This window comes from Calliphora vicina, chromosome 4 (genome assembly GCF_958450345.1).
Source record: "Calliphora vicina chromosome 4, idCalVici1.1, whole genome shotgun sequence".
In the NCBI taxonomy this organism is placed as follows: domain Eukaryota; kingdom Metazoa; phylum Arthropoda; class Insecta; order Diptera; family Calliphoridae; genus Calliphora; species Calliphora vicina.
Window position 1 is genome coordinate 118,349,770 of NC_088783.1, and position 11,854 is coordinate 118,361,623.

Here is an 11,854-nt window from a genome sequence, read left to right on the forward strand (position 1 = left end):
ATTTAAAAAAAAAAAATTTAGAAAAAAAAATTTAGAAAAAAAAAATTTAGAAAAAAAAATTAGAAAAAAAATTTAGCATAACAATTCGAAAAAAAAATTTTTTCCTAAAAATTAAGAAAAAACAACTTTGAAAAAAAAATTTTAAAAAAAAAATTTAAAAAAAAAATTAGAAAAAAAATTTAGAATAACAATTCGAAAAAACAAATTTTTCCTAAAAATTAAGAAAAAACAACTTTGAAAAAAAAATTTTGTTTACCTAAAAATATTTAAAATTTGTATTTTGAAGTATAATTTGGTGAAGGGTATATAAGATTCGGCACAGCCGAATATAGCTCTCTTACTTGTTTTATGATAAGTGGTTTTACTAATTTTTATTCAAACAATCACTTTAAGTTATAAGAAGTTTCCAGAATTTTCCCATCCATTTTAGCGTATGAGTAATATGAAAGGTTTGCTAAATATTAAAAATTAATCATACGCTTTCGTTACAAATAATTACATAATTGTAAAAGGCTGTATATTAATTATAAATAATAGAGAGCTAGAAAATTAATCTATATAAACCCACTTACTCATACCACCCGCAGTTCCTGCCTTGTCTCTCGGCAGTATATTTCTGCTCAGCATTAAAACTGTCTTTGGTTTTTCTCAAATATTATGACAAAAATTTCAATACTAAAAATAAAACCAAACTAAAAGTAAACTCAAAATGACAACAAATTTGTCCTCTTTCATTACCTAATAATACTTCTCCCAGACATATACTAAATTTATATTGCAGAATGAACAAGATTTCTTAGCATACTTTTAGGCTTGTCTTGTAAAATATATCATAGCATTTTAATGGAATGAGCTATCATGGCAGCAATCATTATTTCAACACACAATAAATCTATAATCTTTGAAAAAATCACTAAAAAAATTTCAATGAACTGCTGTTGATTTTTAGGCTTTAGGCTCAATATATTTTTTGCAGTGAAAAAATAGACAAAATTAAGTCTTTTAGAAAAAGAAGAAATAAAATGAAAATCAATTTTGGTCTTAAAAATTACTTTGAAATACGTGCTGTTTTCTGAATTTTATACTACAAGTTTAAATCAAAAATAAGCTGTAGAGGCTTAAGTTCAGATATGGTTTCACAAAAAAAAAAAAACTAAAGAAATTGGAAATTTAAAGTAAAGAAATTGATACGATTGCCGCTAATATGGGAGCATATTAAAACCTATGATTAAAGTTTAATTTTGAGCTTTGATTGAAGCTAATTTAAATCTTTATAAAGATCTGCGATTGAAGTTAAGTTTCAAGATTTAATTAAAGATGATATGGGTAACTGAAGCTAATTTTGGAAGATATAATGACCTAGAATTGAAGTTTACTTTGGAACTTATATAAAAAGCTAAGTTTGATGCTGGTTGGTGACTAAAGCTTATTTAGAGCAATATAAAGACCTAATATGGAGCTTATATTACTGTTAATAACTAGATATTATTGATCATTAAACCTGTAACAATCTTTATCTTCAAATTTGTGTATTTTTATTGTAATTTTGCAATTTTCCTCTTCCTTCTGAGAATCTATTCAATATTAATTCCTTACAACCAAATAACACTTACAAGCTCTATATGACATTTGTTTTTTTCGTCTGCATATATTTTTTGCCAGCAAAAATCTTTTTGTTGCCTTTTAAAAACAGCAATCTTTTGCTGAACATCTTTCTCTTAAGTTGTTGGTGTGTAAAAATACTTTTTGTTACTTGCACTTAGTCAACATGCTGGCTGCATCCAAAAAAAGATTTACTTTCCAAGATTTCTTTGGCCCTTAAATAAATGTGATGGTTTATCCAACATTAAACTTGGTTGTAGATTTCTCAAAGTCCATTTGACAACTTGTGTCAATGGCTTGGAAAAACCCAGACCTCAAGAGGCAAAGAGAAAACTGAAACATGTGAAACTAAAGAAACAAATGTTGATGTCAAAAACAAATACATTTTATTTATCAATATAAATACTATAGTGTAGTTTTAGAGAAATAAGAAAATAAATAAGATATTTTTAACATTTTCTAATCTTCTACAAACATTTGCTTAAGACGTATGATTAATATTAATTATAAGGTATAAGATAAATTAATATTACTCATACGCAGAAGTTTGGTTTTTGTTACAAATGTTTTAAAACAATTAAAAATATTTTATATCAAAAATCTATTTTTAGTATGAAAAACTCAAATTTCTTAAGTCGTTAATAACTTGGTAAATACTGCTATTTTAAGTAAAATAGGCTCAATTTGTGATCACTCATATTTTGTAACAAAAATCGATTTTTTGTATAAAAAATTAACACACAACGTATGAGTGTCAGTTTATTTTTTCAATTAAATATTAATCATACGTACATTTTTAGCTCCCGGCCTTGAAGTCTCTACCTTTCTTTTATTTAAAATGCCTTTAGCTCTTTCACATGACTTAAATAGTTAACCTCTTTTTTGTGTTATTCTTCTTTGCCTATGTTTTTCTAACAACTTTTTAATAAAACTGTTAATGTTGCCAAAAATTATATGCAAATTTGTTGAATCTAAAACAAACAAGAGGTTAAGGCTTCCAGAAAGTTTTGAGACTTTTTAATGTTTTCTTTTTTTTTTTGTCTTGTTTTTGTATTAAAATGTTCAAAGTTTGCAAAAACAAATGTGTTAAAACAAATTTGTTAAGTGTTTTTCTAAGAGCAACATATGATGAAACATCACAAAATGGCAATAAATTTGCATATTTAAACAAAAGAAACATAACAGGGATTTTAAACCCAGTAAATAATGTTTATTTTAGAAAAAAGAGAAATTAAAAAGTTAATAAGTTAAAACAAGAAAAAGCTAAAAAAAATTATAAAAATGTGAAGCTACAGAATAAGAAAATTGCAATAAGACTTAATCTAAAGAGAAGGGGATCAAAATAGAACTAGATTAGTGGTGGTCTGGTCTAAAGAATCGTCTATATATAGACTATAGTCTCGTCCAGAAAGAGACAGTAGTATTGTCCATAGAGGGGCTGTAGTATCGTACCAAGAGAGTCTTGTCTATAGTCCCATATTCAATATAGTCTTGCCCTTAGTATTATCTACAATCTCGTCTCTAGTCTCGTCCCTAGTCTAGTCTCATCTCTAGTCTTTTCTCTAGTCTTTTCTACAGTCTCGTCTATGGTCTCGTCTATAGTCTCGTCTATAGTCTCGTCTGTAGTCTCGTCTGTAGTCTCGTCTATGGTCTCGTCTATAGTCTCGTCTATAGTCTCGTCTATAGTCTGGTCTACAGTCTCGTCTATAGTCTCGTGTCTAGTCTTGTCTCTATAGTCTCGTCTCTAGCCTTATCTCTAGTCTCCTCTAAAGTCTCGTCTATAGCTTAGTCTTGTCTATAGCCTCGTCTATAGTCTTGTCTATAGTCTCGTCTACAATCTCATATATAGCCTCATCTCTAGTCTCGTTTTTAGTCTGGTCTCTAGTCTCTTCTACAGTATCGTCTATAGTCTCGTCTATAGTCTCAACTATAGCCTCGTCTATAGTCTCGTCTATAGTCTCGTCTATAGTCTCATCTATAGCTTCGTCTATAGTCTCATCTATAGCTTCGTCTATAGTCTCGTCTATAGTCTCGTCTATAGTCTCGTCTGTAGTCTCGTCTATAGTCTCGTCTATAGTCTCGTCTATAGTCTCGTCTATAGTCTCGTCTATAGTCTCGTCTATAGTCTCGTCTATAGTCTCGTCTATAGTCTCGTCTATAGTCTCGTCTATAGTCTCGTCTATAGTCTCGCTATAGTCTCGTCTCTAGTCTCGTCTCTAGTCTCGTCTATAGTCTCGTCTATAGTCTCGTCTATAGTCTCGTCTATAGTCTCGTCTATAGTCTCGTCTATAGTCTCGTCTATAGTCTCGTCTATAGTCTCGTCTATAGTCTCGTCTCTAGTCTCGTCTATAGTCTTGTCTCTATTCTCGTCTATAGTCTCGTCTATAGTCTCGTCTATAGTCTCATCTATAGTCTCGTCTATAGTCTCGTCTATAGTCTCGTCTATAGTCTCGTCTATAGTCTCGTCTATAGTCTCTTCTATAGTCTCGTCTATAGTCTCGTCTATAGTCTCGTCTATAGTCTCGTCTATAGTCTCGTCTATAGTCTCATCTATAGTCTCGTCTATAGTCTCGTCTATAGTCTCATCTATAGTCTCGTCTATAGTCTCGTCTATAGTCTCGTCTATAGTCTCGTCTCTAGTCTCGTCTATAGTCTTGTCTCTATTCTCGTCTATAGTCTCGTCTATAGTCTCGTCTATAGTCTCATCTATAGTCTCGTCTATAGTCTCGTCTATAGTCTCGTCTATAGTCTCGTCTATAGTCTCGTCTATAGTCTCTTCTATAGTCTCGTCTATAGTCTCGTCTATAGTCTCGTCTATAGTCTCGTCTATAGTCTCGTCTATAGTCTCATCTATAGTCTCGTCTATAGTCTCGTCTATAGTCTCATCTATAGTCTCGTCTATAGTCTCGTCTATAGTCTCGTCTATAGTCTCGTCTATAGTCTCGTCTATAGTCTCGTCTATAGTCTCGTCTCTAGTCTCGTCTATAGTCTCGTCTCTAGTCTCGTCTATAGTCTCGTCTCTAGTCTCGTCTATAGTCTCGTCTATAGTCTCGTCTATAGTCTCGTCTATAGTCTCGTCTATAGTCTCGTCTATAGTCTCGTCTATAGTCTCGTCTCTAGTCTCGTCTATAGTCTTGTCTCTATTCTCGTCTATAGTCTCGTCTATAGTCTCGTCTATAGTCTCGTCTATAGTCTCGTCTATAGTCTCATCTATAGTCTCGTCTATAGTCTCGTCTATAGTCTCGTCTATAGTCTCGTCTATAGTCTCGTCTATAGTCTCGTCTATAGTCTCGTCTATAGTCTCATCTATAGTCTCGTCTATAGTCTCGTCTATAGTCTCGTCTATAGTCTCGTCTATAGTCTCGTCTATAGTCTCGTCTATAGTCTCGTCTATAGTCTCGTCTCTAGTCTCGTCTATAGTCTCGTCTCTAGTCTCGTCTATAGTCTCGTCTCTAGTCTCGTCTATAGTCTCGTCTCTAGTCTCGTCTATAGTCTCGTCTCTAGTCTTGTCTATAGTCTTCTCTAGTTCTGGTCTTCAATTAGTCTTTCAAATAAAAAAGTTTCCTTGTTTTGTTTCCCCTTTCCACCTTTACAATTATTATCTTTATAAAATTATTTAATTTTCAAATCCTAAGATATGTTTGTAACTTATTGTGCATAAAAGACCCCCTCCCCCTCCACTCTATATTTTGAAAATCACAAAAAACCCTTTTTTTTGTTTTCCAAAATTCCTTGGAAAACTTTGATTTGTGCAAAAGTTTAGCAAACAGCCAAAGGACTCTTAGCTGTAGATGTAATGCTAAAAAATCTGTTTAGAAACCTGATGAATATTCATCGATTTGTGGATGACATAGCATTGCTTAAATTTACTATGATGTAGTGACTTATAAACTAAATGAAGTTGAAAAAAGGTATTGCGATTTGTTAGGAAAATGGTAGTTGTTAGAGCTGTTGTTTGTGGGACAACAATGAAAATTTAAATTCGAAATTTGTTTGATTTGTAAGGTTGTGGTTTTTGCATAACAAATTTTCAAAATTGTTAAGAAATGTTTAAGCAATTAGGAAATAAATGTTTAAGTTACACTTTTGGAAAAAACTGCTATCATTAAAATGTTCCACGCTTTAAAATTTTGTTAGCCCCTGCTGTTAACTCAATACAAATCCAATTTCACATAAATTCGCTGTTTTAAATTCCTGTTGCATTTAATTTTCTTTCTTTCTTGAATGTTTTACTCGCATGTTGCACCAATAACTAAGCCTTTCACTGTGAACTTTATTTGTATTTCTATTGCAGACTCACACTGACTGCCATGTCAAGAACTAAAGACACTTTCATGCCTCAATGTAGTATGAGTTGCTGCAACATCATCATAGTATTGCATTTGTTTGCTGCCTGTTTGATGAAGCACAACCTCTGTGTTCTTTCAACACTTGTTTATGCATGTTGGCTGTACCTAGAAAAAAACTGATTGTCTGTATTGTAGAGACAATGATTTTTTTCTATTGTCTGCCACTTAATTCCTTAAAGCATGACTAAGTTTTGATGTCATATTGAAGTGTATTTTCAAATGCCTATAGGGGGAAACAAACAGTCAGAGTAGTTGGAGCCAACTAAAACAAACAAAAGTGTTTTATGTCTAACCCTTTTAACAATTGAAGGTTCAGGAAAATACTCCAAAGGAAGATCAATATTTTCAAATAAAGTTTATGAGCACTACAGCCAGATGAATGTTGGGGAGGTTTTGTCTTTATAAATGAAAAATATTCATATAAAATTTAAGTTTTAAATTTAAGCGACTACATTCAAATTTTTAACTATTTTCGCATCATAAACAAACTGTCTCCCTCTAGTATTTAATGCCTTGCAAAGCATCAGTATCCTCTTTCCACAATTAAATTTCTTAACACTTTCCACTCTACTTATTTGTTAACACTTTTCTGAACACTTTCATTACATTACTTGTTATTTATCTCATGTTTAATGTAATTTACTTTACATGATGCTTCATCAGCTTTGCTCAAAACGCTTTTAATTCAGTTTTTAATCAATTTTATTATAATTTATTAGATTTTATTACCCCTATTTTGTGTAATATCCTTAAAAAGATAGTAATTTAAGTAACTAGTGCGGAAAAAAGGAGAACACATGTGTTACAGATTTTAAAATAAATGCAAAGACTTGAATTAGCTGCAAGGAATATCAAATGTTTTCAATTAAAAACACAAGTAATTAAAATGCAATTCTGTGCAAGAAGGAACAGCTAGACTGGAAACTAGATGTAGTCATAGTCGACCTTGAAACTCTGTACTAAAGCCGGCCTTTAAATCGGAAATCCCTTGCTATTTTATGCAATGTATCTATAATTTTTTATATAACCACAAATTCCATTTATCAAACACCTTTTTTCCCATTCCTTACACTCACTTATTTCTAACACGAATGAGCAACTTAATGTCATTAATCATAACAACCTGTAAACTGTAATAAAACTGCAATATAGAATTATATAGAAGAAATCATAACTCATGGGGATCATCAGTGCAACTATTACTTTGCCATCAAACGTCACGGTTGGTAAAACATGAAAGAAAACTATTTTTCTTATAAGAACTGCATTTGTAGATAATAAACTTTAATACCCAAGATAATACTAAATAAGAAAAATGTAAAGAAAATATATAAAAAAGCAAATAAATGAAATATCAGTGATTACTACAATAAATATGGACTATGACTAGACTATGACTAGACTATGACTAGACTATGACTAGACTATGACTAGACTATGACTAGACTATGACTAGACTATGACTAGACTATGACTAGACTATGACTAGACTATGACTAGACTATGACTAGACTATGACTAGACTATGACTAGACTATGACTAGACTATGACTAGACTATGACTAGACTATGACTAGACTATGACTAGACTATGACTAGACTATGACTAGACTATGACTAGACTATGACTAGACTATGACTAGACTATGACTAGACTATGACTAGACTATGACTAGACTATGACTAGACTATGACTAGACTATGACTAGACTATGACTAGACTATGACTAGACTATGACTAGACTATGACTAGACTATGACTAGACTATGACTAGACTATGACTAGACTATGACTAGACTATGACTAGACTATGACTAGACTATGACTAGACTATGACTAGACTATGACTAGACTATGACTAGACTATGACTAGACTATGACTAGACTATGACTAGACTATGACTAGACTATGACTAGACTATGACTAGACTATGACTAGACTATGACTAGACTATGACTAGACTATGACTAGACTATGACTAGACTATGACTAGACTATGACTAGACTATGACTAGACTATGACTAGACTATGACTAGACTATGACTAGACTATGACTAGACTATGACTAGACTATGACTAGACTATGACTAGACTATGACTAGACTATGACTAGACTATGACTAGACTATGACTAGACTATGACTAGACTATGACTAGACTATGACTAGACTATGACTAGACTATGACTAGACTATGACTAGACTATGACTAGACTATGACTAGACTATGACTAGACTATGACTAGACTATGACTAGACTATGACTAGACTATGACTAGACTATGACTAGACTATGACTAGACTATGACTAGACTATGACTAGACTATGACTAGACTATGACTAGACTATGACTAGACTATGACTAGACTATGACTAGACTATGACTAGACTATGACTAGACTATGACTAGACTATGACTAGACTATGACTAGACTATGACTAGACTATGACTAGACTATGACTAGACTATGACTAGACTATGACTAGACTATGACTAGACTATGACTAGACTATGACTAGACTATGACTAGACTATGACTAGACTATGACTAGACTATGACTAGACTATGACTAGACTATGACTAGACTATGACTAGACTATGACTAGACTATGACTAGACTATGACTAGACTATGACTAGACTATGACTAGACTATGACTAGACTATGACTAGACTATGACTAGACTATGACTAGACTATGACTAGACTATGACTAGACTATGACTAGACTATGACTAGACTATGACTAGACTATGACTAGACTATGACTAGACTATGACTAGACTATGACTAGACTATGACTAGACTATGACTAGACTATGACTAGACTATGACTAGACTATGACTAGACTATGACTAGACTATGACTAGACTATGACTAGACTATGACTAGACTATGACTAGACTATGACTAGACTATGACTAGACTATGACTAGACTATGACTAGACTATGACTAGACTATGACTAGACTATGACTAGACTATGACTAGACTATGACTAGACTATGACTAGACTATGACTAGACTATGACTAGACTATGACTAGACTATGACTAGACTATGACTAGACTATGACTAGACTATGACTAGACTATGACTAGACTATGACTAGACTATGACTAGACTATGACTAGACTATGACTAGACTATGACTAGACTATGACTAGACTATGACTAGACTATGACTAGACTATGACTAGACTATGACTAGACTATGACTAGACTATGACTAGACTATGACTAGACTATGACTAGACTATGACTAGACTATGACTAGACTATGACTAGACTATGACTAGACTATGACTAGACTATGACTAGACTATGACTAGACTATGACTAGACTATGACTAGACTATGACTAGACTATGACTAGACTATGACTAGACTATGACTAGACTATGACTAGACTATGACTAGACTATGACTAGACTATGACTAGACTATGACTAGACTATGACTAGACTATGACTAGACTATGACTAGACTATGACTAGACTATGACTAGACTATGACTAGACTATGACTAGACTATGACTAGACTATGACTAGACTATGACTAGACTATGACTAGACTATGACTAGACTATGACTAGACTATGACTAGACTATGACTAGACTATGACTAGACTATGACTAGACTATGACTAGACTATGACTAGACTATGACTAGACTATGACTAGACTATGACTAGACTATGACTAGACTATGACTAGACTATGACTAGACTATGACTAGACTATGACTAGACTATGACTAGACTATGACTAGACTATGACTAGACTATGACTAGACTATGACTAGACTATGACTAGACTATGACTAGACTATGACTAGACTATGACTAGACTATGACTAGACTATGACTAGACTATGACTAGACTATGACTAGACTATGACTAGACTATGACTAGACTATGACTAGACTATGACTAGACTATGACTAGACTATGACTAGACTATGACTAGACTATGACTAGACTATGACTAGACTATGACTAGACTATGACTAGACTATGACTAGACTATGACTAGACTATGACTAGACTATGACTAGACTATGACTAGACTATGACTAGACTATGACTAGACTATGACTAGACTATGACTAGACTATGACTAGACTATGACTAGACTATGACTAGACTATGACTAGACTATGACTAGACTATGACTAGACTATGACTAGACTATGACTAGACTATGACTAGACTATGACTAGACTATGACTAGACTATGACTAGACTATGACTAGACTATGACTAGACTATGACTAGACTATGACTAGACTATGACTAGACTATGACTAGACTATGACTAGACTATGACTAGACTATGACTAGACTATGACTAGACTATGACTAGACTATGACTAGACTATGACTAGACTATGACTAGACTATGACTAGACTATGACTAGACTATGACTAGACTATGACTAGACTATGACTAGACTATGACTAGACTATGACTAGACTATGACTAGACTATGACTAGACTATGACTAGACTATGACTAGACTATGACTAGACTATGACTAGACTATGACTAGACTATGACTAGACTATGACTAGACTATGACTAGACTATGACTAGACTATGACTAGACTATGACTAGACTATGACTAGACTATGACTAGACTATGACTAGACTATGACTAGACTATGACTAGACTATGACTAGACTATGACTAGACTATGACTAGACTATGACTAGACTATGACTAGACTATGACTAGACTATGACTAGACTATGACTAGACTATGACTAGACTATGACTAGACTATGACTAGACTATGACTAGACTATGACTAGACTATGACTAGACTATGACTAGACTATGACTAGACTATGACTAGACTATGACTAGACTATGACTAGACTATGACTAGACTATGACTAGACTATGACTAGACTATGACTAGACTATGACTAGACTATGACTAGACTATGACTAGACTATGACTAGACTATGACTAGACTATGACTAGACTATGACTAGACTATGACTAGACTATGACTAGACTATGACTAGACTATGACTAGACTATGACTAGACTATGACTAGACTATGACTAGACTATGACTAGACTATGACTAGACTATGACTAGACTATGACTAGACTATGACTAGACTATGACTAGACTATGACTAGACTATGACTAGACTATGACTAGACTATGACTAGACTATGACTAGACTATGACTAGACTATGACTAGACTATGACTAGACTATGACTAGACTATGACTAGACTATGACTAGACTATGACTAGACTATGACTAGACTATGACTAGACTATGACTAGACTATGACTAGACTATAGACTATGACTAGACTATGACTAGACTATGACTAGACTATGACTAGACTATGACTAGACTATGACTAGACTATGACTAGACTATGACTAGACTATGACTAGACTATGACTAGACTATGACTAGACTATGACTAGACTATGACTAGACTATGACTAGACTATGACTAGACTATGACTAGACTATGACTAGACTATGACTAGACTATGACTAGACTATGACTAGACTATGACTAGACTATGACTAGACTATGACTAGACTATGACTAGACTATGACTAGACTATGACTAGACTATGACTAGACTATGACTAGACTATGACTAGACTATGACTAGACTATGACTAGACTATGACTAGACTATGACTAGACTATGACTAGACTATGACTAGACTATGACTAGACTATGACTAGACTATGACTAGACTATGACTAGACTATGACTAGACTATGACTAGACTATGACTAGACTATGACTAGACTATGACTAGACTATGACTAGACTATGACTAGACTATGACTAGACTATGACTAGACTATGACTAGACTATGACTAGACTATGACTAGACTATGA